The 27899-nt window shown below is 40.9% G+C and overlaps 7 non-coding genes across 7 annotated transcripts; 6 read left to right on the top strand and 1 right to left on the bottom strand.

The window, feature by feature from the left end:
• Positions 1-10922: 10922 nt before the first annotated feature.
• On the top strand, positions 10923-10995 carry TRNAK-UUU. The gene has a single exon. It is a non-coding gene; the product is annotated as a tRNA-Lys (tRNA).
• A 1615-nt stretch (positions 10996-12610) lies between these two features.
• Positions 12611-12683, top strand: TRNAK-UUU. Its single transcript has one exon. It is a non-coding gene; the product is annotated as a tRNA-Lys (tRNA).
• An 854-nt stretch (positions 12684-13537) lies between these two features.
• On the top strand, positions 13538-13610 carry TRNAK-UUU. The gene has a single exon. It is a non-coding gene; the product is annotated as a tRNA-Lys (tRNA).
• Positions 13611-14464: 854 nt separating this feature from the next.
• On the top strand, positions 14465-14537 carry TRNAK-UUU. The gene has a single exon. It is a non-coding gene; the product is annotated as a tRNA-Lys (tRNA).
• Positions 14538-15391: 854 nt separating this feature from the next.
• TRNAK-UUU lies at positions 15392-15464 on the top strand. The gene has a single exon. It is a non-coding gene; the product is annotated as a tRNA-Lys (tRNA).
• Positions 15465-21163: 5699 nt separating this feature from the next.
• On the bottom strand, positions 21164-21236 carry TRNAK-UUU. The gene has a single exon. It is a non-coding gene; the product is annotated as a tRNA-Lys (tRNA).
• A 538-nt stretch (positions 21237-21774) lies between these two features.
• TRNAK-UUU lies at positions 21775-21847 on the top strand. Its single transcript has one exon. It is a non-coding gene; the product is annotated as a tRNA-Lys (tRNA).
• Positions 21848-27899: the final 6052 nt, after the last annotated feature.

The following is a 27899-nucleotide window of genomic DNA, read 5'->3' as shown; positions in this document are numbered from 1 at the left end:
TTTTCTTTAGAAAAATCCATCATCGACACAAGATCTGCCTGCCATTGAGCATCGATATCAGACACCATAACCTTGTTTCTTGTAAAGGATTTTTTAACAGGTTTGTACAATGTGTAAGTATCCTCGTTGCTCAACCAGTTTTTTACAGAGTCTTTTCTTATTCCAAATTTACGTACTTCTCTGAATAAGGATTCAATGCCCCCGTAAGAGCCGACGGCTTTTGGCGTGTAGTACTGTTTTCGCAATATTTTGCTTTTTGCAGTCATTTTAGCTGTGTTTTAAACAGTGTCTATTCAACAACACGTCCTAACTGTTTATACATTTTAAATAATCAAGCTATTATATTTATTGTAAAAAGAAAAAACAGAATACATTTTTATTTAAAACTGTTTATGTATAGTAAATAAAACATTATAAGACATTATACACAAAGCAATTTATATACATGCAAAGTAAAAATGTATGTAAAACAAATAAAAAACATTATAAGATGTTTAATACAAACAAAGTTTATATACAATCGCCAAAGTAAGAAAATTTACAACGTTAACCAAGCAGCTTGCAACAAGGGCGGGAGCCTCTTTTTAGGTAATAATGAGCCACGCGGCGACACAGTAGGCGATCTTAATAACACCGGGGGTGTAAAAGGGCTTCGAGCCTCGTCATAGGGCTCACTCAGCGACCGCTTTTTCAAATTATCGAAAAGTTCTCTTGTTCTTGTATTACCGATAACCGTTGACGGGGCGTTCAGCTGTGCGATAGTCTCCATAAAATAGTCCCAACCGCGAGGTTTAATATTAGGCAAGCCGTGACTCTGGGTAGCTGTTCGAATCAGGTCAATAATGTTGGATCCGGGTACAGTTTGTTCTTTGTAAATGAACTCACCCATAGCGTTCCAGGACGGCTTATTACCAGCGCGGTACAGTTTACTTAACAATAGTTCGGCATTTTTTCTATAACGTGTATTAATACTGTCAAGTATCTCGTTAGTAGCTGGGCTGATTGTGGTTGCATTTGACAATTGTTGTTGATCGGTTTGTGGCTGTGTAATCAGGGTTATACCATGCATTTCTTTACCGGTGTGTTTGTTGAGCATTAAGTACCTCTGTAACACGACTGTGTAGCTCTTAATTTTTTCGTCATCTGAAAGGTCATTTCTGTGTAGTATTTCGCTAATCTCATCATCTAAGCGCCGTAGGGCTGTTTGGCGTATATCTGTTGCATCTACGGAGGTATTTTTAAGCCTATCCATTTCATTTTTGGAAACCAGGAACATTTTCTCGGCATACTGCATTATGAACCACCGGCTGTATTAGCTATCAGGCTAGTGATTAAAGGTATAGCAAAACCGAGCAAAGCTCCTATAAAACCGCCGCTCTGGTTCACAATGCGCTTCTTGCCTTTAATGGAGTACTTTTTATCACTTAATTTCTTTATAGCCCTACGCCATTTTTTCAATATATTTTTTTGGCGCTCTTTAAGAGGGATCTTTCCTTTAATGATATTGAGCGCTATCTCGCCAATAGCCGATATCAAATCAATACTGGCGTTACGTAATATTGATTTTCGGGCCTTCAGATTTGTTTTGACTAATGCTTTTAAAAGATCCCAATTACGCCGGATCCTGTTCGACATCCTTACAGCACCAGCGCCGCTATCAAAAATAACCATAAAGATGTGAGATACCTCATTTTAGAGCTTCTTTTTGCACACATAAGCAACCGGCAGATCTGGCGGGAACAGACCGGTTCTTAGTCGTAGGTCCTCAGGCGTGTCAGATCTTAAATCTACAAGTAAATAGCCGTAAGGCTTGTGTGTAGCATCTTCAAAAGCTTCTAAAAAGAAACGTGTTTTACCGGGGTACATCTGCCGAGCCAACGTAATAACCTGTAATTTATCACGAGGGTTCTTAAAAAGGACCATGTATTTAGTGTTTAAATTTATGGTTCGGCTTTTCTTACCCTGACAAAAAACGTTTTGAACGAGATACATAATGCTCAAATTTCTGTGGTGTACGTATTTGGTGAATGCGTTTTGTATTTCAAGATTTTCACAAGCCGCCTCCATAAGATCATCAACAACCGCCAAATTTACCTTATCCGTTGGAAATAGATCAGCGTCTGTAAAATTTTGCGGGACCCCCTCGATAAACCTGATATTTGTAAACAAACGGGTTAGTTCATCATACAATTTCTGCCAACATGCGTAAAACCAAATGACATTATCAGGTTTGTGCGACATTAAAGCATCCTTGTGCATTAATACATTTTTAACAAAAAAACTCTTTCCAGAATTTGAGGGCCCTGCTAGGATACACGAAAAAGGGTGTTGAAAATGCGCAGCCATGTTTAATAGCCAAAAGGCACCGTTGTAAAGTCAGCCGTCAGCTGTCTCTTTGTATAGACGCACTTTTGCGTTTTACGTAATGGTCTTGTCTCTATGGTCAGGCGCTTCCTATTTCTGTAAATGCCGTCTTGCTCGATACCTATTGTTTTCTGCGTCTCGGGGTCGTTGTTGTGGGAGTAGTCCAGCACAAGGTCTTTTAAACTGTCAAAATTAACAAGTCGTGTGTTAGCGACATTGAGTGTTATGCCCTTAACCTTCAATACGGTTTTCCCGTTGTTAAGTTTGTAGCCGTAAGTCTTTGGACCAGCGGATACAAACTCGGTAATGTGGGCGTCGTCGGGTATTTCACTAGTTAGTTCACCGAGAAAATCACCCAAGGGTGGCGTCCATTCAGACCCCTTACTCACGAATATGACGGAGTCTGTGTCGTGATAAAGGCAACGTTCCTGTAGCCTGTCTAGGAGCTTGTATAATTCGAGTCTGGCATAGGCGGTTGTAAAACAGGCTATAAAAATGTTTGTGTTTTTGTTGTGGGTGTAGCGCTCTTTTACATAGCGCCAATTGACTATTGCCGTATCGTCATCGATGAAATTAACCTCGGAGAGGTCGTAATACGGCACAAAAGCTAATTTGAAAAGCTCGTCAGGGTCCGTGACTATGCTGGTACGTGACAAGTTAGAACGCTGGCCAAACTTACCCCACAGAGAGTTTAGGAACAGTTTTGAAATTTGTCTTTTTGCTGGGTTTACAGATATCTTATCAGATCGCAAGCAGACATCTTCTTTTTTTAAAAATGCCGCTATGTAAGCCGTTTTTTCAGAATCCGTTTTACACCAATTGGGATAACCGGAAGCCTCCTGTTTATCTCTGAGGTGTAATTTGATGTACGGGGCGAACAAATCGTCTGTTGTATTCGGAAAATGCCAGATCTCGTAGATCTCGGCAATCCTGTAACCTTTTTCAACAGCTAAAACTATCTCTATGGTGCACCATGTACCGGTTAGGGACCGCTCGTCGTCTGTGTGGCTGCAAATGTCTTTATGACAGCTCAAGGCGCATGTGTAACATAGCGGAAACATTAGTTTTTTATTTAGCTTTACAGGCAGGACCGGAAAAAATAAATCTCTGGGCGGGTACACTTTAACTCGGGCAATGCCAAAGTATTTTTTGATGTAGCCAAAATGATCATAAATGATTTTTGGGTGTCCTACAGGGTAAGTCTTAGTTTTATTAACAAAAGGGTACAGACTGGTGAAATCGTAATAATGCACTGTTTCATCGGCCTGCACCTTGTGATAAAGTTTAATGGCGTTAGTGCGCCCACCGTAAAGCGCGTCACGAGGATCCAAAGGAGTCGGGAATTTCATTTTAATCAGAAAGTCTTTGACCCCCGAATCGTTTGCAATCATTTCCCGCCACTCGTGTTCCCACAGGACGCGGACCGTAAAGCCTTGTCTCTGTAGTCGGCTTTTCCTGACTAGGAAAGATTGGTATAGCTGACCGTAGGACGATTTAGTAAGCTCGTTGCTGTCCTGCTCGTTATAGCACACAGGACACCCGTGATAAAAACAGCCCTGAAATTCAAAAGCGACGTGTTTACCGTTAACAAAAGAATACCCGTCCAAAAAATATTTACCGATCTTTTTTTCACCGCCCTTTAACGCATGTTGTATAGAAATGCCTTCAGCATGTTCAAGGTACATGAGCCACTGTATAGCGGGTGTTGAAAAGCGTTTCTGGGTCTTGTGGTAATTATCTGCAGGGATAATAGCTATGGTATTTTTGGGTAGAAATTTAAACCGATACATGGCCATGCACACGGACGTCAATGTGATAAGTTGGAGTGGATCAATACATTTAGTGACCGTTCTGTATTTCTTTTCACGTTTAATGTATTGCAGCACTTTTTGTTCCGTCATGGCCATAATCGTGTCCCTGTAACATTCACAAGCCCTTCTCAAAACTTCAACATCCTGCTTACAGTAAGCTTTTAACTCTTTCTGAAAATTAAAGGTGTCATTTTTATGTTTCTCGTACCAATCTGTGAATTCTTTTTTCTCACCGGGCATCATGTAATCGACTCCGTAATACCTAGCGGCCGGTAGGGCGCCTATGTAGTTTTGATTTTCTGCCGTGTTGAAAAAATGCGGGAAGTGACCCTTGGCGCCTGAAAAACCCATAGCCTCTGGCATCTTGCTGAGCTTCATAGGCATGAAATTCAGCGAGTCTATGAACCTAATTTTTAAGTCCTTCAGGGTAACGCACATTAACCGACCGCCTTGATTTATAATATCAATTTTAAATTTTTCATTAATCAACTCCTGTAAAACAAAATAAGCGTCGTAGCGTCCGGCATTGTGAGCTATAAACGTGTAACCCGAAAACTTACCGTCGGCAAAAAATCGCACAAAGTCAAGCGTACAGGATTTTCCGCTAAAATGCCAGGAGTTGGGGCCGTATAGTGTGGTTGCGTAAATGAAATTGGGTATATGCAAGCCTGTTTCTTGCATGCATTCAAAATCGTAAAAGATATACTTGTCAGTCATTTTTTTGGGGGTGTATGGCTGCATGTAACAAACATGGTCGTCAAATTTGTCAACCTGCCCGCCGCAGATGGTGCATTTTAAACCGTTACATTTGTGCTCATCGCCGCAGTCTATATATTTGTAACAAAATCCGCAAAAAGTTTTTTTCTTACAAAGAGCTTTATCACTAAGTGACAGGTTTCTATGTGTTTCAAAACATGCCGCTGAACGGCAATAAGTCCTACATATCGGGCAACGTGTATTATTAGACTGCTCAACACAATTCGTGGTCTGGCACGCTTTACAAAACTGCATACACCCGTGTCGGTATTTATGTTTGTATACAGTGCAACAAACGTCGCAAAAATAATCGAAACCGATAAAGGCTTTTAGATTTTTTATGCCATAATAATGCTTTTCATGGTGCAATATATAGATGGTCTTTTCTTTAGCTGTGCGGGCTGTGTGATAATAACGCCATTGTCCCCTATTGTGGTACAAAATTTTAATTGTGATGTTTAATTTTTTTTCAAATTCAGCAATGTCCGTAAAAGACACCAAATACCCCTCGGGTATTTGTAAGTCTCTATGCAGTTGTTGAGCTTTCTCTAACAAGGCAACGTCGCTCAAAGCAGAACCCTCCAAAATTGCGTAAACACTAGCGGCCAGACAGACGTTATTATCATAATTATTAAAATCGTATAAATGTTGTTTTTTACGATCAATAATCCGACTATACGCGACACCACCCAAACGTCTTCTGGCCCCACCACGGCGGCCCCTAACAATGATGACAACTAGTTTAAGTGTATTACCGGCTATGCACTCCGCGTTACTCTGTAAAGCGTTAGCTATATTGTCCAAAAATGTTTCGGCTCTAAACCCATCTCTAGAATACCTATTAGAAAAAATCGAATCAAACGTTTCGCCGCCGTCTAAACGTAATTGTATGAAATCACCCGGATCGGCGTCCCGTAAAACCCTATCTAACAATGTCTGTATAGAAGCGTGTATTGCATCAAGAGCGTCAACAAATGAGCGAATGGCTTCGAGGTTAGCGAATCTGAAGTGTTCCGTGTACATGGTACTGTTAAAATTCGCTAAGTCACGCTCTTGATGATATACACGTTCTAGATAAACGGATCTAACATTTTGTGGTTCAGGGGGTTCGTCTGTAATAGCCGTGTTGTAGGGCCGGTCGCCATTTTGTGGGTCGCCTGAATGAATACGCTTTGATTGCGTATCTGAAGGTCTATTAGTGCGCGAGCTGTTTGGACGACTGTGCCCCGCTTGCGCAGGCTGCGGTTGCTGATGTGTTTGTCCAGCGTTCAGACGAGCCGACGCCCCAGTCTTGTTACGACAATCCTGTCTTTTTTTGCTAACTATTTTGTTCGGACGTGCTGGCGGCCCATTGTTACGCCTGCAATGCCTTTTTTCTCTAGCTATTTTAGAACGTTTAACTGAAAAACAGATTTTTATAGCTTTTTTTAACTTTCTAACCCTAGCACTTACAGTTGTTTTTGCGCTTTTAAAAGGTTGTCCACCTCCACCAGTCATCACTAGTCAGTCTCTGCATAGCAGCTCTTTTTCAAGAGCGTCAAGATGCGTAATCAGGCGTATGCATTTGTTACGCGTAGCGTGTATTTGTCCCTCAGTATTTTTGTTGGGACTGTTAAACGCTAAAGACGTAGAGTCTTTAACGTAACATTTTAAATGCATTGCCACGCGGGCCATTTTGTCATTACATTTCGCGATATCCCTCAACGCGTCGTACGTCTCTCCACCCCGACAATAACAGGAGTGGACAAGAGGTGCGTATCGCTGTTGGGGTTCGCTTATCTGTTGTACGTTGCTGCATGTGTCTGGCGTATCAAATGTGATGCGCTTTTTACAAGGTATTACATCCTGTGTATTGGGTACCGGTGTTATGTCGCATAAAGCTGTAATCTCATTTATTACGCTAGTTGGCTCACCACTCTGCAGAACCGGTCGCGGCGTTGTTAGAACTCCAGCTATCGGTGTAAACTGTTCCTGATGCTGTTTTGTGGTCGAGCGTCGTCTCTCTTTAACGGTTCTGGCTTTGTTGCTTTCTTTTCTTTTGGCTGCAATTTAAAGACAAACATTAAGATATGGATATGGATACATAGATATATAAGTGGATCGATAGATAAATTGATAGATAGCTGGATATCTAGGTAGCTAAATTGATAGCTAGATATGTCATTATGTCTTTTATTAAAAATTTAAAGACAAGCATCCCGCTGTAAGTATTAAGAACATCAAGCAGTTCTAATTAAAACAGCGCGCCGTGTAATATTAACTTACGAGCATCAGGACAGCGGATAATCGGCATTGCGGGATTTTCAGACAGCCAACTGTCGCGGGCGTTGGTGACCGACTCTGGTGGTTCGGGGCATGAAACATTTCTATTGCCCCATTGCGCTACTATCCGGCAGCTGAAAAACTTTAAATTACAAGGTTTGATTAAACACCATTGTTTATACCCGCTTAAAAGTTATAGACATTGTTTTTTGAGCTGCTGTATAGGGAGCCTTACCCGTTGTGTTAGATTTCTTTGATACCTCTTTGGAGACACCGGTCGGGGCTATTTTTCTTTTCAGCGCTGCATTAAAAATTAAGTATTAGACTTATAGACATTGTTTAAAATATATTACAGCAGCAATGCGTTTTTGTTCCTTACGCGCTTTCCCCCGCTTGCGACGCTTTTGTAGGGCATCATCGGAGAGTGTCGCGATGTCATCAATTGTATACACATTTCTTTCAAGCGCTGTGTTTTAAAAAGTGTATTAGAAATATAGATAATGTTTAAAACAGACAACATCAAAGAAGTTGAGCGATCCTTACGTGTTCTGGCTAGCCTGGTCTGCTGTTTTATTTCATTTCGATAGGGGGTTGTGAGATCGATAACTCGCGATGGATCGTTCTCCTTTAGCGCATCATAATTGCTGTTGTTAGTAACTTCAATGCTTGAATGTTCTGTATTTTCAGTATCGACGGCTCTGTTCGCAATTCTTAAAATGTCTCGGATTTGCTCGTCTGTAATATACGTGCATGAAATATAACTAGAGCTAAAACTATATACGTAATAAAAGCCTAAGATGGCTATACTTACCGACCAGGCAAGGAGACGTCGGATTGTAATCGGGTTCACTTGAAATGTCAGTATGAGATAACGCCATACTGGGCGACGCGTCTGAAAGCAATTGCGCCCCACCACCGCTAATGTACGACTCATAGAAATCATCGGCCGCGATAAGCATCTGCGCATCGGGTATATTGTCATCGCCCCATAAATTTTGGTAAGAATCCATCTAAACGAAATGTATATTGCTAGTTAAAATAGAACAACATTTGTAGGGCCGCTTTAACCCCTATAAATAGGAAAGATAGATATCTGGATAGATAGATAGATCTATAGATAGACAGATAGATAGATAGAAAGATAGATAGGAGATTTATAGATAGATAGATAGATAGATAGATAGATAGACAGATAGATACATAGAAAGATAGATAGATAAGATAGATAGAAGAGATAAACAGATAGATAGATTGATAGATAGATAGATTAGATTAATAGATAGATAGATAGATCTATAGATAGATAGACAGCTAGATAGATAGAAAGATAGATAGGAGATATATAGATAGATAGATAGACAGATAGATACATAGAAAGATAGATAGATAAGCTAGATAGAAGAGATAAACAGATAGATAGATTAATAGATAGATAGATTAGATTAATAGATAGATAGATAGATCTATAGATAGATAGACAGCTAGATAGATAGAAAGATAGATAGATAAGCTAGATAGAAGAGATAAACAGATAGATAGATTAATAGATAGATAGATAGATTAGATTAATAGATAGATAGATAGATAGATAAATTGATAGAATTTAGATAGTTGGGGTATTTGGATGTATGGATACATAGATAGATAGATAGCTAGATAGATAGATAGACAGATAGATAGATTAATAGATAGATAGATAGAAGAGAGATAGATAGATAGACAGATAGATAGATAGATAGATAGATAGATAGATAGAAAGATAGATAGATAGAAAGATAGATAGATAGATTAATAGATAGATTGATAAATTGATAGAATTTAGATAGTTGGGGTATTTGGATGTATGGATACATAGATAGCTAGATAGAAGAGAGATAGATAGATAGACAGATAGATAGATAGATAGATAGAAAGATAGATAGATAGAAAGATAGATAGATAGATTAATAGATAGATTGATAAATTGATAGAATTTAGATAGTTGGGGTATTTGGATGTATGGATACATAGATAGCTAAATGGATAGATAGATATATAGATAGATAGATTCATTTAATTTAAGTCATATTCAATAAATAGTGAAAGATATTGCTAGTTAAAATATTGCAACATTTGTATGTGGTAAAAGAAAAAGACATTTAGTGATGCATTACGAATTATAAATAATCAGACACAGCTAACATAAGTTATATTCAAGAATAGTGAAAGATTTAAAAGCATAACAGACAAATGGTGCTTACCTTTTAAGTGTCTTATACCTTGTTGGTCAATGCTTCTATGTGCCCAAGTCTCTCTGTGATAGCAATGCAGAGACTGGGCCCTGTTTATATAGGCGGTTGATGTTGTAAAACGATACCCTGTGGTTGCGATTAGCATATTCATTATTTGCTGTAGCCCCCATTAGTTAGATTATGTTTTATATGTTGATAGTGTGTATCTTTTATATCAAAAGCGTATCAACAGTCCCTGAATGGGCTTATCAATAAGATATTACTTAAATGAAAGTTATGAATTGTATAAAATTGATATAAACTCATATCAAAAGCCATATCAAATGGGTCGTTTTATATGACAAGTTAAATGTTGTAAATGTGTTATGAAATGTTATAAAATTACAAAATTTATTTATAATGACTAGTTAAATTATGCTTTATAAGAAATGATATGTTCATTATAGGTCTTTTTATGAATGAATCTTAATTTTATATCAAAAGCGTATCAAGGGCCGTGAATGGGCTTATCAATAAGATTTTATTTAAATGAATGTTGTGAATTGTATAAAATTGATATAAAATCATATCAAAGCCATGGCAATGTCCAGATGTTTTAATGAGCATGTCTGTAGAAAAGTCATTTAGACCCGTATCGATTACAGGAATGCATTCTGTGACCTGGGAAATCTTGAATTAAGCAATGTGTTTTGCCAGAGGTCATGACCCGTGCATTAGAAAAGTCTCGATTACAAGAATAATTACTGTGACCGACCCTAAAAGCCCTGCTTTGACGTCCTTGACAGGTGTCACGACCTTGTAGGGGCAGCTCCGGGGACATGGGTCTGGGAAATCTTGAATTAAGCAATGTGTTTTGCCAGAGGTCATGACCCGTGCATTAGAAAAGTCTCGATTACAAGAATAATTACTGTGACCGACCCTAAAAGCCCTGCTTTGACGTCCTTGACAGGTGTCACGACCTTGTAGGGGCAGCTCCGGGGACATGGGTCTGGGAAATCTTGAATTAAGCAATGTTCACGCAAGAGGCCATGACCCTTGCATTAGCAAAGGCTTGATTACATGACCACAGTCTGTGACAGGTCTGGGAAAACTTGATTTTAGCAATATGACGGACACTGCAGTTTAGCAGGCATCTGAGAAGTGCCAATATAAACCTAATATCAAGCGATATAAATCCTAATAGCCTGCGATATAAATCCTAATAGCCTGTGATATAAACTTTATATCATGCGATATAAACTTTATATCAAGCAATATAAAAAGGGGGCGTGTAAAAGGGGCGTGGTACCTGTCACTTTGACGAAACATATACCCTCTTACTACTCTGGTGCTATCACCAGAAAGTCACTGGTAATGTAATCCCCTAATACATATGTGAAAGTTACCTTTATAATTCTAGGAAGCAGGTACTAGTGCACGGTATGGTAAAAGGTGGAGCTATAAAAAGAAGGGAAAGGCAGTCGGTCAGAAAGTCATGACTTCAATCACTCTGCAGAGAGCCTGGATAGCTCAGTCGGTAGAGCATCAGACTTTTAATCTGAGGGTCCAGGGTTCAAGTCCCTGTTCGGGCGTTAGCTTTTAGGATGAGAAATCAAACACGTTAAAAAAACTAAAAACTCGAACATGTTATTGCCATGAAAGTTAGGTATATGAGGCAAAGGATCAAAAGTGATGAGAAAAATGAAGACTGCGAAAGTGACTAGGAAACTAAGTTGCATCGACCCACTCGGAGAACACCACAAAAGCTAATTTAGGAGCTAAATACTTGCCCCTTTGACCATTTTTCTTATGGGAAGATTTACAAAGAACCGATTACATCTTACGCGTTAAATGGTTATAAGGGTGCACTCACAGGTGGCATCTTTAGACTCCGGGTTTTGCCCTCATATCTGCCAAAAACTTGCTGCTGAAAGGGTGTCATGGCCAGAGAGGGTGATTATAAGCTCAAAAGTTCACGTAAATCCAGTTCAATAATTTGCCGTAGAAAGCAACGTTGTCTATATATCTTCTCCGTGACTTCAACAGCAGATTGATAAAAGTTTTAATGAGCTATAATCACCAGTTTTTTTTACAAAACTTCATACAGAGGTTCATATAAGATCTGGAAAAAGTGGTGCTGGAAGGCTAGAACCACTATGCTGCCCAACATGTTCTGACAGGTCAGTCACAGTTTGTATATCAAACTGGGGGCAGTGGTCTGTTCTAGATTTCAATCCCCTATTTGTAATTGACATGCTCCTCAGCTGATTTCCTGGTGCTATCACCAGAAAGTCACTGGTAATGTAATCCCCTAATACATATGTGAAAGTTACCTTTATAATTCTAGGAAGCAGGTACTAGTGCACGGTATTGTAAAGGGTGGAGCTATAAAAAGAAGGGAAAGGCAGTCGGTCAGAAAGTCATGACTTCAATCACTCTGCAGAGAGCCTGGATAGCTCAGTCGGTAGAGCATCAGACTTTAATTCTGAGGCTCCAGGGTTCAAGTCCCTGTTCGGGCGTTAGCTTTTAGGATGAGAAATCAAACACGTTAAAAAAACTAAAAACTCGAACATGTTATTGCCATGAATAACCGATTACATCTTACGCGTTAAATGGTTATAAGGGAGCACTCACAGGTGGCATCTTTAGACTCCGGGTTTTGCCCTCAGATCTGCCAAAAACTTGCTGCTGATAGGGTGTCATGGCCAGAGAGGGTGATTACAAGCTCAAAAGTTCACGTAAATCCAGTTCAATAATTTGCCGTAGAAAGCAACGTCGTCTATATATCTTCTCCGTGACTTCAACAGCAGATTGATAAAGGTTTTAATGAGCTATAATCACCAGTTTTTTTTACAAAACTTCATACAGAGGTTTATATAAGATCTGGAAAAAGTGGTGCTGGAGGGCTAGAACCACTATGCTGCCCAACATGTTCTGACAGGTCAGTCACAGTTTGTATATCAAACTGGGGGCAGTGGTCTGTTCTAGATTTCAATCCCCTATTTGTAATTGACATGCTCCTCAGCTGATTTCCTGGTGCTATCACCAGAAAGTCACTGGTAATGTAATCCCCTAATACATATGTGAAAGTTACCTTTATAATTCTAGGAAGCAGGTACTAGTGCACGGTATTGTAAAAGGTGGAGCTATAAAAAGAAGGGAAAGGCAGTCGGTCATAAAGTCATGACTTCAATCACTCTGCAGAGAGCCTGGATAGCTCAGTCGGTAGAGCATCAGACTTTTAATCTGAGGGTCCAGGGTTCAAGTCCCTGTTCGGGCGTTAGCTTTTAGGATGAGAAATCAAACACGTTAAAAAAACTAAAAACTCGAACATGTTATTGCCATGAAAGTTAAGTATATGAGGCAAAGGATCAAAAGTGATGAGAAAAATGAAGACTGCGAAAGTGACTAGGAAACTAAGTTGCATCGACCCACTCGGAGAACACCACAAAAGCTAATTTAGGAGCTAAATACTTGCCCCTTTGACCATTTTTCTTATGGGAAGATTTACAAAGAACCGATTACATCTTACGCGTTAAATGGTTATAAGGGTGCACTCACAGGTGGCATCTTTAGTCTCCGGGTTTTGCCCTCAGATCTGCCAAAAACTTGCTGCAGAAAGGGTGTCATGGCCAGAGAGGGTGATTACAAGCTCAAAAGTTCACGTAAATCCAGTTCAATAATTTGCCGTAGAAAGCGACGTCGTCTATATATCTTCTCCGTGACTTCAACAGCAGATTGATAAAGGTTTTAATGAGCTATAATCACCAGTTTTTTTTACAAAACTTCATACAGAGGTTCATATAAGATCTGGAAAAAGTGGTGCTGGAGGGCTAGAACCACTATGCTGCCCAACATGTTCTGACAGGTCAGTCACAGTTTGTATATCAAACTAGGGGCAGTGGTCTGTTCTAGATTTCAATCCCCTATTTGTAATTGACATGCTCCTCAGCTGATTTCCTGGTGCTATCACCAGAAAGTCACTGGTAATGTAATCCCCTAATACATATGTGAAAGTTACCTTTATAATTCTAGGAAGCAGGTACTAGTGCACGGTATGGTAAAAGGTGGAGCTATAAAAAGAAGGGAAAGGCAGTCGGTCAGAAAGTCATGACTTCAATCACTCGGCAGAGAGCCTGGATAGCTCAGTCGGTAGAGCATCAGACTTTTAATCTGAGGGTCCAGGGTTCAAGTCCCTGTTCGGGCGTTAGCTTTTAGGATGAGAAATCAAACACGTTAAAAAAACTAAAAACTCGAACATGTTATTGCCATGAAAGTTAGGTATATGAGGCAAAGGATCAAAAGTGATGAGAAAAATGAAGACTGCGAAAGTGACTAGCAAACTAAGTTGCATCGACCCACTCGGAGAACACCACAAAAGCTAATTTAGGAGCTAAATACTTGCCCCTTTGACCATTTTTCTTATGGGAAGATTTACAAAGAACCGATTACATCTTACGCGTTAAATGGTTATAAGGGTGCACTCACAGGTGGCATCTTTAGACTCCGGGTTTTGCCCTCATATCTGCCAAAAACTTGCTGCTGAAAGGGTGTCATGGCCAGAGAGGGTGATTACAAGCTCAAAAGTTCACGTAAATCCAGTTCAATAATTTGCCGTAGAAAGCGACGTCGTCTATATATCTTCTCCGTGACTTCAACAGCAGATTGATAAAGGTTTTAATGAGCTATAATCACCATTTTTTTTTACAAAACTTCATACAGAGGTTCATATAAGATCTGGAAAAAGTGGTGCTGGAGGGCTAGAACCACTATGCTGCCCAACATGTTCTGACAGGTCAGTCACAGTTTGTATATCAAACTGGGGGCAGTGGTCTGTTCTAGATTTCAATCCCCTATTTGTAATTGACATGCTCCTCAGCTGATTTCCTGGTGCTATCACCAGAAAGTCACTGGTAATGTAATCCCCTAATACATATGTGAAAGTTACCTTTATAATTCTAGGAAGCAGGTACTAGTGCACGGTATGGTAAAAGGTGGAGCTATAAAAAGAAGGGAAAGGCAGTCGGTCAGAAAGTCATGACTTCAATCACTCTGCAGAGAGCCTGGATAGCTCAGTCGGTAGAGCATCAGACTTTTAATCTGAGGGTCCAGGGTTCAAGTCCCTGTTCGGGCGTTAGCTTTTAGGATGAGAAATCAAACACGTTAAAAAAACTAAAAACTCGAACATGTTATTGCCATGAAAGTTAGGTATATGAGGCAAAGGATCAAAAGTGATGAGAAAAAAGAAGACTGCGAAAGTGACTAGAAAACTAAGTTGCATCGACCCACTCGGAGAACACCACAAAAGCTAATTTAGGAGCTAAATACTTGCCCCTTTGACCATTTTTCTTATGGGAAGATTTACAAAGAACCGATTACATCTTACGCGTTAAATGGTTATAAGGGGGCACTCACAGGTGGCATCTTTAGACTCCGGGTTTTGCCATCATATCTGCCAAAAACTTGCTGCTGAAAGGGTGTCATGGCCAGAGAGGGTGATTACAAGCTCAAAAGTTCACGTAAATCCAGTTCAATAATTTGCCGTAGAAAGCGACGTCGTCTATATATCTTCTCCGTGACTTCAACAGCAGATTGATAAAGGTTTTAATGAGCTATAATCACCAGTTTTTTTTACAAAACTTCATACAGAGGTTCATATAAGATCTGGAAAAAGTGGTGCTGGAGGGCTAGAACCACTATGCTGCCCAACATGTTCTGACAGGTCAGTCACAGTTTGTATATCAAACTGGGGGCAGTGGTCTGTTCTAGATTTCAATCCCCCATTTGTAATTGACATGCTCCTCAGCTGATTTCCTGGTGCTATCACCAGAAAGTCACTGGTAATGTAATCCCCTAATACATATGTGAAAGTTACCTTTAAAATTCTAGGAAGCAGGTACTAGTGCACGGTATGGTAAAAGGTGGAGCTATAAAAAGAAGGGAAAGGCAGTCGGTCATAAAGTCATGACTTCAATCACTCTGCAGAGAGCCTGGATAGCTCAGTCGGTAGAGCATCAGACTTTTAATCTGAGGGTCCAGGGTTCAAGTCCCTGTTCGGGCCTTAGCTGTTAGGTAGTGTTGAGCGAACAGTTCGAGCATAGTTCGGGTCCGTACCTAATTTTGGGGTGTTCGGGTTCGTCGTTCGGCATGTATTTTGGCGCATTTTGAAAGGCTGCAAAGCAGCCAATCAACATGCATCATACTACTTGCCCTAAGATGCCATCGCAGCCATGCCTACTATTGGCAAGGCTGTGATTGGCCAAGTGCAGCATGTGACTCAGCCTCTTTATAAGCTTGTGCGCACGTCGGGACGTGCTCACTCCCGATGTGAATAGAACAGGGATAGACGCAGCTGATGCTAGGGCGAGAATAGGCAGGGATAATTGAATAACTGGAAGCAAATTTCTCTCCTCCACCTGTGATTCATCTGAACAACTGCAGCTGAGCTGCTTTTTTGATAGGGATTGGCTATTTTTAGAGTGGCCAGAGTGATTTTTCCATCCACATGTACCTGGGCTGACCGCCGGCCGCCATTTTGCGACTTGTAGTGCTGCAGCAGAAGCTGCCACAGTGTGCATTCCAAAGCTCCAAACAAGTCAGACATCTACACTTGGGATTCAGACCAATAGCGATTTAGCAGCACAATCCAAGGCTATTTTTTTTAAAGGTTGTGCAGACCATTTTGTGGCACATGTTACTGGGCTGATAGGCGGCGGCCATCTTGGGACTAGTGCTGCAGCACAATCTCTCCCAACGTCCATTAATCACTTGTAATAGTGGTCTGTGCCATAGAAATCCTACATCAGGGACTTGGGTGTGCTTGTGTCACCCCTACTAATACCAGTCCACCTGTAATCCATACAGTGAAAAGCCATAAAGTATTCCAGTGAGGGAATTTTTTTTTTATTTAAAAAAGGCCAAGTTAGTTTATCTGGCGTTCAATATACTAGATACAGTTAGGCCTGCGTTTCATACATCTGGAATTAGCAAACTAATGTGCTGGGGTTGGGAAAACATATATGTACCCATACTAGAATCTGTCAAAGAAAGCGGTGCTCACATATAACAGTCATTCCATCTGTAATCCATACAGTCAAAAGACTGAAAGTATTCCAGTGAGTGAATTTTTTTTATTTAAAAAAGGCCAAGTTAGTTTATCTGGCGTTCAATATACTAGATACAGTTAGGCCTGCGTTTCATACATCTGGAATTAGCAAACTAATGTGCTGGGGTTGGGAAAACATATATGTACCCATACTAGAATCTGTCAAAGAAAGCGGTACTCACATATAACAGTCATTCCATCTGTAATCCAAACAGTCAAAAGACTGAAAGTATTCCAGTGAGGGGATTTTTTTTATTTAAAAAAGGCCAAGTTAGTTTATCTGGCGTTCAATATACTAGATACAGTTAGGCCTGCGTTTCATACATCTGGAATAAGCAAACTAATGTGCTGGGGTTGGGAAAACATATATGTACCCATACTAGAATCTGTCAAAGAAAGCGGTACTCACATATAACAGTCATTCCATCTGTAATCCATACAGTCAAAAGACTGAAAGTATTCCAGTGAGGGAATTTTTTTTTTATTTAAAAAAGGCCAAGTTAGTTTATCTGGCGTTCAATATACTAGATACAGTTAGGCCTGCGTTTCATACATCTGGAATTAGCAAACTAATGTGCTGGGGTTGGGAAAACATATATGTACCCATACTAGAATCTGTCAAAGAAAGCGGTGCTCACATATAACAGTCATTCCATCTGTAATCCATACAGTCAAAAGACTGAAAGTATTCCAGTGAGGGGATTTTTTTTATTTAAAAAAGGCCAAGTTAGTTTATCTGGCGTTCAATATACTAGATACAGTTAGGCCTGCGTTTCATACATCTGGAATTAGCAAACTAATGTGCTGGGGTTGGGAAAACATATATGTACCCATACTAGAATCTGTCAAATAAAGCGGTCTTCTGCTGTGCTGGGGGATATGAAGCTAATCTCTGACCTCTCTCCTCTGTCTGGGTCCAAAGGCCTAAATCACTAAAAGAGGCCTTCTCCTGTGGTGTGTGATATGATGCCAGAATATGTGCTGTGGGGCCTCTCTCCTCTTCCTGGGTGCAGGGGTCAAATAAACTAAATTGTGGCCTACTCCTGTGGTGGTTGATATGATGCCTGATTCTCTGATGTGGAACCTCTCTCCTCTGTTTGGGTGAAGGGGTCAAAGTAACTAAATGGTGGCTTCTCCTGTGGTGGCTGATATGATGCCAGAATATGTGCTGTGGTGCCTCTCTCCTCTTCCTGGGTGCAGGGGTCAAAGTAACTAAATGGTGGCTTCTCCTGTGGTGGCTGATATGATGCCAGAATATGTGCTGTGGGGCCTCTCTCCTCTTCCTGGGTGCAGGGGTCAAAGTAACTCAATGGTGGCTTCTCCTGTGGTGGCTGATATGATGCCAGAATATGTGCTGTGGTGCCTCTCTCCTCTGTCTGGGTCCAAAGGCCTAAATCACTGAAAGAGGCCTTCTCCTGTGGTGTGTGATATGATGCCTGAATATGTGCTGTGGTGCCTCTCTCCTCTTCCTGGGTGCGGGGGTCAAAGTAACTCAATGGTGGCTTCTCCTGTGGTGGCTGATATGATGCCAGAATATGTGCTGTGGTGCCTCTCTCCTCTTCCTGGGTGCGGGGGTCAAAGTAACTCAATGGTGGCTTCTCCTGTGGTGGCTGATATGATGCCAGAATATGTGCTGTGGTGCCTCTCTCCTCTTCCTGGGTGCGGGGGTCAAAGTAACTCAATGGTGGCTTCTCCTGTGGTGGTTAGTATGATGCCAGAATATGTGCTGTGGGGCCTCTCTCCTCTTCCTGGGTGCAGGGGTCAAAGTAACTCAATGGTGGCTTCTCCTGTGGTGGCTGATATGATGCCAGAATATGTGCTGTGGTGCCTCTCTCCTCTTCCTGGGTGCGGGGGTCAAAGTAACTCAATGGTGGCTTCTCCTGTGGTGGCTGATATGATGCCAGAATATGTGCTGTGGGGCCTCTCTCCTCTTCCTGGGTGCAGGGGTCAAAGTAACTCAATGGTGGCTTCTCCTGTGGTGGTTAGTATGATGCCAGAATATGTGCTGTGGGGCCTCTCTCCTCTTCCTGGGTGCAGGGGTCAAAGTAACTCAATGGTGGCTTCTCCTGTGGTGGCTGATATGATGCCAGAATATGTGCTGTGGTGCCTCTCTCCTCTTCCTGGGTGCGGGGGTGAAAGTAACTCAATGGTGGCTTCTCCTGTGGTGGCTGATATGATGCCAGAATATGTGCTGTGGGGCCTCTCTCCTCTTCCTGGGTGCAGGGGTCAAAGTAACTCAATGGTGGCTTCTCCTGTGCTGATTGATATAAAGCTGATGGTTGTGCCATCTGACATGGTTGCCAGGGTCTGATTCAATGGGGGCCTACTCCTGTGGTGGGTGATCTAAATGCCTGATTCTCTGCTGTGAAACCTCTCTCCTCCGTCTAGGTGTAGGGGTCAAAGTCTTTCAAAGTCGCCTTCTCCTGTGCTGATTGATATGAAGCTGATGGTTGTGCCATCTGACATGGTTGCCGGGGTCCCATTAAATTGTGGCCTACTCCTGTGGTGGTTGATATGATGCCTGATTCTCTGATGTGGAACCTCTCTCCTCTGTTTGGGTGAAGGGGTCAAAGTAACTAAATGGTGGCTTCTCCTGTGGTGGCTGATATGATGCCAGAATATGTGCTGTGGGGCCTCTCTCCTCTTCCTGGGTGCAGGGGTCAAAGTAACTCAATGGTGGCTTCTCCTGTGGTGGCTGATATGATGCCAGAATATGTGCTGTGGTGCCTCTCTCCTCTTCCTGGGTGCGGGGGTCAAAGTAACTCAATGGTGGCTTCTCCTGTGGTGGCTGATATGATGCCATAATATGTGCTGTGGTGCCTCTCTCCTCTTCCTGGGTGCGGGGGTCAAAGTAACTCAATGGTGGCTTCTCCTGTGGTGGCTGATATGATGCCAGAATATGTGCTGTGGTGCCTCTCTCCTCTTCCTGGGTGCAGGGGTCAAAGTAACTAAATGGTGGCTTCTCCTGTGGTGGTTGATATGATGCCTGATTCTCTGCTGTGAAACCTCTCTCCTCCATCTGGGTGTAGGGGTCAAAGTCTTTCAAAGTCGCCTTCTCCTGTGCTGATTGATATAAAGCTGATGGTTGTGCCATCTGACATGGTTGCCAGGGTCTGATTCAATGGGGGCCTACTCCTGTGGTGGGTGATCTAAATGCCTGATTCTCTGCTGTGAAACCTCTCTCCTCCGTCTGGGTGTAGGGGTCAAAGTCTTTCAAAGTCGCCTTCTCCTGTGCTGATTGATATGAAGCTGATGGTTGTGCCATCTGACATGGTTGCCGGGGTCCCATTAAATTGGAGCCTACTCCTGTGGTGGGTGATCTAAATGCCTGATTCTCTGCTTTGAAACCTCTCTCCTCCGTCCGGGTGTAGGGGTCAAAGTCTGTCAAAGTCGCCTTCTCCTGTGCTGATTGATATAAAGCTTATGCTTGTGCCATCTGACATGGTTGCCGGGGTCTGATTCAATGGTAGCCTACTCCTGTGGTGGGTGATCTAAATGCCTGATTCTCTGCTGTGTAACCTCTCTCCTCCGTCTGGGTGTAGGGGTCAAAGTAACTAAATGGTGGCCTACTCCTGTGGTGGGTGATATGATGCCTGGTTCTCTGCTGTGGGACCTCTCTCCTTTGTCTGGGTGCTGTGGTCAAAATAATAGTAAGTGACCTTCTCCATTGGTGGGTGACTTGAAGCCTGATTCTGTGCTATGGGACCTCACTCCAATTAATATTGTTTAATTTTTATTTATTTTATGTTAACTCATCATTTCCCTATCTACATTTGTTTGCAGGGGATTTAACTACATTTTGCTGCCTTTTGCAGCCCTCTAGCCCTTTCCGGGTGTGTTTTACAGCCTTTTTAGTGCCCAAAAGTTCGGGTCCCCATTGACTTCTATGGGGTTCGGGATGAAGTTCGGGTCGAGTTCGGATCCCGAACCCGAACATTTTTCGAAAGTTCGGCCGAACTCGTCGAACCCGAACATCCAGGTGTTCGCTCAACTCTACTTTTAGGATGAGAAATCAAACACGTTAAAAAAACTAAAAACTCGAACATGTTATTGCCATGAAAGTTAGGTATATGAGGCAAAGGATCAAAAGTGATGAGAAAAATGAAGACTGCGAAAGTGACTAGGAAACTAAGTTGCATCGACCCACTCGGAGAACACCACAAAAGCTAATTTAGGAGCTAAATACTTGCCCCTTTGACCATTTTTCTTATGGGAAGATTTACAAAGAACCGATTACATCTTACGCGTTAAATGGTTATAAGGGTGCACTCACAGGTGGCATCTTTAGATTCCGGCTTTTGCCCTCATATCTGCCAAAAACTTGCTGCTGAAAGGGTGAGGGCAAAACCCGGAGTCTAAAGATGCCACCCGTGAGTGCACCCTTATAACCATTTAACGGGTAAGATGTAATGGGTTCTTTGTAAATCTTCCCATAAGAAAAATGGTCAAAGGGGCAAGTATTTAGCTCCTAAATTAGCTTTTGTGGTGTTCTCCGAGTGGGTCGATGCAACTTAGTTTCCTAGTCACTTTCGCAGTCTTCATTTTTCTCATCACTTTTGATCCTTTGCCTCATATACCTAACTTTCATGGCAATAACGTGTTCGAGTTTTTAGTTTTTTTTTTTAACGTGTTTGATTTCTCATCCTAAAAGCTAACGCCCGAACAGGGACTTGAACCCTGGACCCTCAGATTAAAAGTCTGATGCTCTACCGACTGAGCTATCCAGGCTCTCTGCAGAGTGATTGAAGTCATGACTTTCTGACCGACTGCCTTTCCCTACAAGCTCAAAAGTTCACGTAAATCCAGTTCAATAATTTGCCGTAGAAAGCGACGTCGTCTATATATCTTCTCCGTGACTTCAACAGCAGATTGATACAGGTTTTAATGAGCTATAATCACCTGTTTTTTTTTACAAAACTTCATACAGAGGTTCATATAAGATCTGGAAAAAGTGGTGCTGTAGGGCTAGAACCACTATGCTGCCCAACATGTTCTGACAGGTCAGTCACAGTTTGTATATCAAACTGGGGGCAGTGGTCTGTTCTAGATTTCAATCCCCTATTTGTAATTGACATGCTCCTCAGCTGATTTCCTGGTGCTATCACCAGAAAGTCACTGGTAATGTAATCCCCTAATACATATGTGAAAGTTACCTTTATAATTCTAGGAAGCAGGTACTAGTGCACGGTATGGTAAAAGGTGGAGCTATAAAAAGAAGGGAAAGGCAGTCGGTCAGAAAGTCATGACTTCAATAACTCTGCAGAGAGCCTGGATAGCTCAGTCGGTAGAGCTTCAGACTTTTAATCTGAGGGTCCAGGGTTCAAGTCCCTGTTCGGGCGTTAGCTTTTAGGATGAGAAATCAAACACGTTAAAAAAACTAAAAACTCAAACACGTTATTGCCATGAAAGTTAGGTATATGAGGCAAAGGATCAAAAGTGATGAGAAAAATGAAAACTGCCAAAGTGACTAGGAAACTAAGTTGCATCGACCCACTCGGAGAACACCACAAAAGCTAATTTAGGAGCTAAATACTTGCCCCTTTGACCATTTTTCTTATGGGAAGATTTACAAAGAACCGATTACATCTTACGCGTTAAATGGTTATAAGGGTGCACTCACAGGTGGCATCTTTAGACTCCGGGAGTAGTAAGAGGGTATATGTTTCGTCAAACTAAAAGTGACAGGTACCACGTCCCCTTTTATACAGATAACCCCGCCCCTTTTTATATTGATTGATATTGTTTGATATAAAGTTTATATCGCTTGATATAAAGTTTATATCGCTTGATATTGTTTGATATAAAGATTATATCGCTTGATATTGTTTGATATAAAGATTATATCGCTTGATATTGTTTGATATAAAGATTATATCGCTTGATATTGTTTGATATAAAGATTATATCGCTTGATATTAATTTTATATCGCTTGATATTGCTTGATATTAAGTTTATAGTGTGTGCTATTAAAATTTATAGTGTTTGCTATTAAAATTTATAGTGTTTGCTATTAAAATTTATAGTGTTTGATATTAAATTTATAGCGCCAGCTATTAAAATTTATAGTGTGTGCTATTAAAATTTATAGTGGTTGCTATTAAAAATTTATAGTGTTAGCTATTAAAATTTATCGTGTTTGATATTGAAATTTATCGTGTTTGATATTCAAATTTATCGTGTTTGATATTAAAATTTATAGTGTTAGCTATTAAAATTTATCGTGTTTGATATTAAAATTTATCGTGTTTGATATTAAAATTTATAGTGGTTGCTATTAAAAATTTATAGTGTTAGCTATTAAAATTTATCGTGTTTGATATTAAAATTTATCGTGTTTGATATTAAAATTTATAGCACCTGATATTAATTTAATATAATAGTATTAAAATAAAACGATGACGAATATAATTCGGTTAAAAAGCTTTATTTATTTCCTTATTTGCAACAATCACGTAGGGACAGACACGTTTGATTGTAATTACAGCATCGTATTCATAAGCGTTTCATGCGTTTTGTTACAAATGATCGCACAATACGGTCATTTTTTCTAAAATCGTTAGTGAACATTTTTAAAACATTTTCAAAAGACATTCCTTTAGTGAGACATTGTAAGATATAGATACAGTAATGGCCGCAGACAGAACTAACGGCGTCTTGTATTTGTCTGTTTTGATATCTTATAGTCTTAGAATTTTTATATAAAAACTGCATAAAGTCCCCAGGAAATATTTCATTTGCGGGGGATAAACCATAACTATCAAAAAAATAAGATATATCATTCGGGTATAATATAATTAAAATCCAATGCTTCCCCCGCTGAGATGAATTATCTGTATTTACAATGTAGGCAGCGGGCCTGTCGATGATTTTACCTCCAGGTAATAAATCACATGGGAATACACCTTTAAATATGCGCCTGGCATTAATATCAGCTTTAATAACACAGGCAATTTCATAATTATTCATTTTTATTGAAAATCATATAATATCTCCCGACGATTATTTATTTCAATAATATTTTCATGAACTGAATATACAATCATATTAATTGTGTTTGCAATCGGCTCGGCAAATCTAATTTCAGCTCTCAGATTGCCAGTTTTTACTAGAGAGAAATGACCGCCGGGCTCTTGATCCGGCGATAAATCAAAAGCGAACAAAGTGTAACCGTTCAAGAACTCGTGTCGATCGACGTGTCGGCCTTGTGTTTCCCCGAAATATGTACTAGGGACATATATTCACGAACAGCTGATTCGTCTTGGAAGTTAGGTTGAAAAGGTTTTGCCGGTATCTGTTGACCATCCAAATATAAGGCTGCATAATTCACATTATAGTGGTTGAAGCACAAAGGATTTCTTTGGTAACTCCCGGAAAATGATTCGTTATCCACAAACGATAGTATTACTGTTTTTGGTAGGTTTCCGAGGAACAGATTCTCGTGGTTGTAAATGCGATTACCGGCGGGGACGCTATACACTTTAAGCGATGCCCGATCTATCGAGTACTTCGCGTTAGCTGTTAACAGAGTGCGACTGTGACCGATTCTTACAGCGGGCGATACTTGTACTCTTTTGACAAACAGGGAAGCGTGCTGTATTTGGACTTTAAAATGGGCCGCCTCGGCCAACATAAGGCAGAAAGTGTCTTTGTTTCTGGTCAATTTTATCTTTAGGTCTAAACCGTTCAGTATTAGCTTCGGTTGATTAAATATATCGGCGTAAATGGGGCCCATTAATTCAACACTCTTAGATCGGGCTGAATACTTTGCTCTCCTGCTGAAGCCTTCATTACGCCCGTCGATAACCCGGTCATCATGATGCCCCGCTGTGTCTTTATAGAATAAACCGGCGGTAAATTGGGACGCTAAAGTTTGTGAATTATAATTTATTAGGGACTCTATATACGCTCTATACGTATAAAGGTTGTCGCTTCTTGAAATCAACGTGTCGCCGAGCGTTATATCCAGTTGATTAAAAAGACTCGCTATAGGGTAGTTAATAAGCGCAACGCGGGAGCCTTCGGGTATGGAGGTGTTATCAGGACTAACGATTATGCAAACAACGTGTAACAAGGTGTTATTAAGATCGTAATAATATTCACCGCTGCCCGTGATGTAGAATTCCAAAGGGGCATTGTCAGTGATTGCTGCGATTGGCTGTACCTCTACATAAAGCGATTTTTCAATGCTTGTTTGGGTAGGCGGTATTTGAAAGATATCCAATTCTGATTTGGCGTACTCGGCGGAAGCGTCATGCACGAAAGCCATAGCGGGTGACTAGAAGATGTCACTCGGTGAACGACTTCTTGTTTTCTGGAGGCGACGTCTCTTAGGTTTTGCTACTTTATTCATAAAAGTTGGTAAGACAATGGCCGCACGTTCACGTTTTCTTTTACGCGTTTTTTTACGTATTTGTACGACACCCGAGCCCTCCTGGCGCTGCGCCGACCTATTTATACGATCTATAAATGCGGTCGAGGCCGTAGTGACAACGTCTTTAGCAATGTTACGGGCGGCTGTTTTCACGTGCGGTTTTACAAGCTCCACACCTTTCTTAAATAGGGGAACGACACGTCGGAACAGACCCCTAAATAACCCGGCGAGTCCAGAACCATGCATGAATTCAGTACCGTGAAATCCGTCCAAGCCATGACCGGCTTGCGTTATGTAATAATGCGTATATGCGTCTGGGTCACCGTACACTCTCTGGGACAACATTTTAATGCGTCGTCACAGCGCGCGGTCTAAAGTGTAATCGCACAATAGTCTTACCGTATTTGAATTTAACAGGTTTAGCCTGATCCGTGAGTATCGATATTGTGACCGTGTCAAAATGATGTTTACAAACAGGTATATAGTCAGGCCGGTGATACTTTTGCGTGACTATATCACCATTTTTACCGCCTAACTCGACAGTTCTTAAAAGTTGTACGTAACTATCGCCAACAAGTTGATGTTGGATGATATCGGTACAAACAAATAATGTAAAAAAAAACAGCTTTAATATCTGAATTAATTTTTTTCTCTTTTGATGAAACTAGAGCAAGCCCCTTTATACCGCCAACATGATGTTCTAAAACAGGTAAGCCGGGTCCTTTGTAGCGGAGAGTGATGTGCTCGGTGTCTACATTCTTGAGCGACGGCGCTTGCGAATACCCCGTCAGCCCCAAAATATTCCCCAACTTCACACAAGGCATGAACTTGTAGGCTGGTGAATTCAGTACCTAAACGGTTCTGTCAATATCGTCGTATCTTAGACGCAGTTGATCGGGAGGTATTTTTATAGATTCAAGTTTGCTATTAATGGCTTTGATGAGATCGTGCATATTGGTGTAATAACCCGATTTAACAAAAAGCTCACTGATCGACTCGGAGCGCTGTGCGACGTAGAATACACCATCTCCGGGGCCAAAGGTTTCCCACGTATGTGGATACTGAATCTCCACTAAAGCCACTTCGTAAGGGCCGCGAAGATGCACCGCTTTTGCTAACTTAGTGGTGTAATCGGCGATGCTGTTTTCGGGATAAAGTTTGGCAGAGGCGTTGCAGGGCAGCGTGATAAAAAACGATCCGTCCTCCATAGTTTACAGACGCATCAACTGTTTTTCAGGTACCCAAGAGTTAAACTTGTCGGGGTAACCTATCCACTTTACAAAACACAGTGTTTTACCACGAACTTTCTTCTTTTTAAGTATTTTTTCTATCCTGTAAACTCGTAGCTTGTCGAGAGTTACTTTTTGGACTTCCTCCGGGTAGAATGAGCCTTCAATGAGCTCATCGGACAGGTCTTTCAACTTATAAAGGGGTCGGAGGCCCCGAGTGTTTACAGCGTGAATTTTAAATATCTCGTCCGTATAGGTTTGTTCATACCCCTTTGTAAAAACCCCTCACCTATTTTTAATAACGGTTTAACTTTTTTAATAGTTTCGTAACACCCGTAGATATTTTTCCAAACGGTTAAAGAGTTCTCTTTTGTCACATCGACGGGGCGCCGCCTTATAGTTCTGTGGTATGTGTGGTTATAACTATACACCAAGTCTTGTAACTTGTCAATGTACCTGTACGTGTTTTGTTCTCTAAGATAACGCCACATTTTAGTTTTCAGCGTTCTATTAAAACGCTCGACCAACACAGCCTTAACAGCGTTTGTAGTTAAAAAATGATGTATTTTATAGGTCTCACAAAGACGCCTCATAGGTTTGTTTATAAACTCACGGCCCCGATCAGTCTGGAGCTTTCGGGGGGTTCGGCCGCTTAACTTAAATATCTGCTCAAAAGCGGTAGCCACGGTAGCGCCGGACTTATTTGAAAGGCCCGACACCCAGGCATATTTAGATAGAATATCAACGACCGTCAGCAGGTATTTTACACCATTATTTTCTTTAGAAAAATCCATCATCGACACAAGATCTGCCTGCCATTGAGCATCTATATCAGACACCATAACTTTGTTTCTTGTAAAAGATTTTTTAACAGGTTTGTACAATGTATAAGTATCCTCGTTGCTCAACCAGTTTTTTACAGAGTCTTTTCTTATTCCAAATTTCCGTACTTCTCTGAATAAGGATTCAACGCCCCCATAAGAGCCGACCGCTTTTTGGCGTGTAGTATTGCTTTCGCAATATTTTGCTTTTTGCAGGCATTTTAGCTGTGTTTTAATCAGCGTCTACTCAACAACACGTCCTAACTGTTTATACAATTTTAAATAATCAATTATATTTATTGTAAAAAGAAAAACAGACTACATTTTTATTTAAAACAGTTTATGTAGCGTAAATAAAACATTATAAGACATTACACACAAATAAATTTTATATACATGCAAAGTAAAAATTTATGTAAAACAAATAAAAACATTATAAGCTGTTTAATACAAAGAAAGTTTATATACAATCGTCAAAGTAAGAAAATTTACAACGTTAACCAAGCAGCTTGCAACAAGGGCAGGAGCCTCTTTTTAGGTAATAATGAGCCCCGGGTCGACACAGTAGGCGATGTTAATAACACCGGAGGGGTAAAAGGGCTTCGAGCCTCGTCAAAGGGCTCACTCAGTGCCCGTTTTTTCAAATTATCGAAAAGTTCTCTTGTTCTTGTATTACCGATAACCGTTGACGGGGTGTTCAGCTGTGCGATAGTTTCCATAAAATAGTCCCAACCGTGAGGTTTAATCTTAGGCAGACCATGACTCTGGGTAGCTGTTCGAATCAGGTCAATAATGTTGGAACCGGTTACAGTTTGTTCTTTGTAAATGAACTCACCCATAGCGTTCCAGTACGGCTTATTACCAGCGCGGTACAGTTTACTTAACAATAGTTCTGCATTTTTTCTATAACGTGTGTTAATACTGTCAAGTATCTCATTAGTATCTGTGCTGATTGAGGTTGCATTTGAC

This window comes from Bufo bufo, unplaced genomic scaffold, assembly GCF_905171765.1.
Source record: "Bufo bufo unplaced genomic scaffold, aBufBuf1.1, whole genome shotgun sequence".
NCBI classification, from domain to species: domain Eukaryota; kingdom Metazoa; phylum Chordata; class Amphibia; order Anura; family Bufonidae; genus Bufo; species Bufo bufo.
The sequence above is the reverse complement of the archived record's forward strand: the minus strand, read 5'-3'. Positions and strand labels throughout refer to the sequence as shown.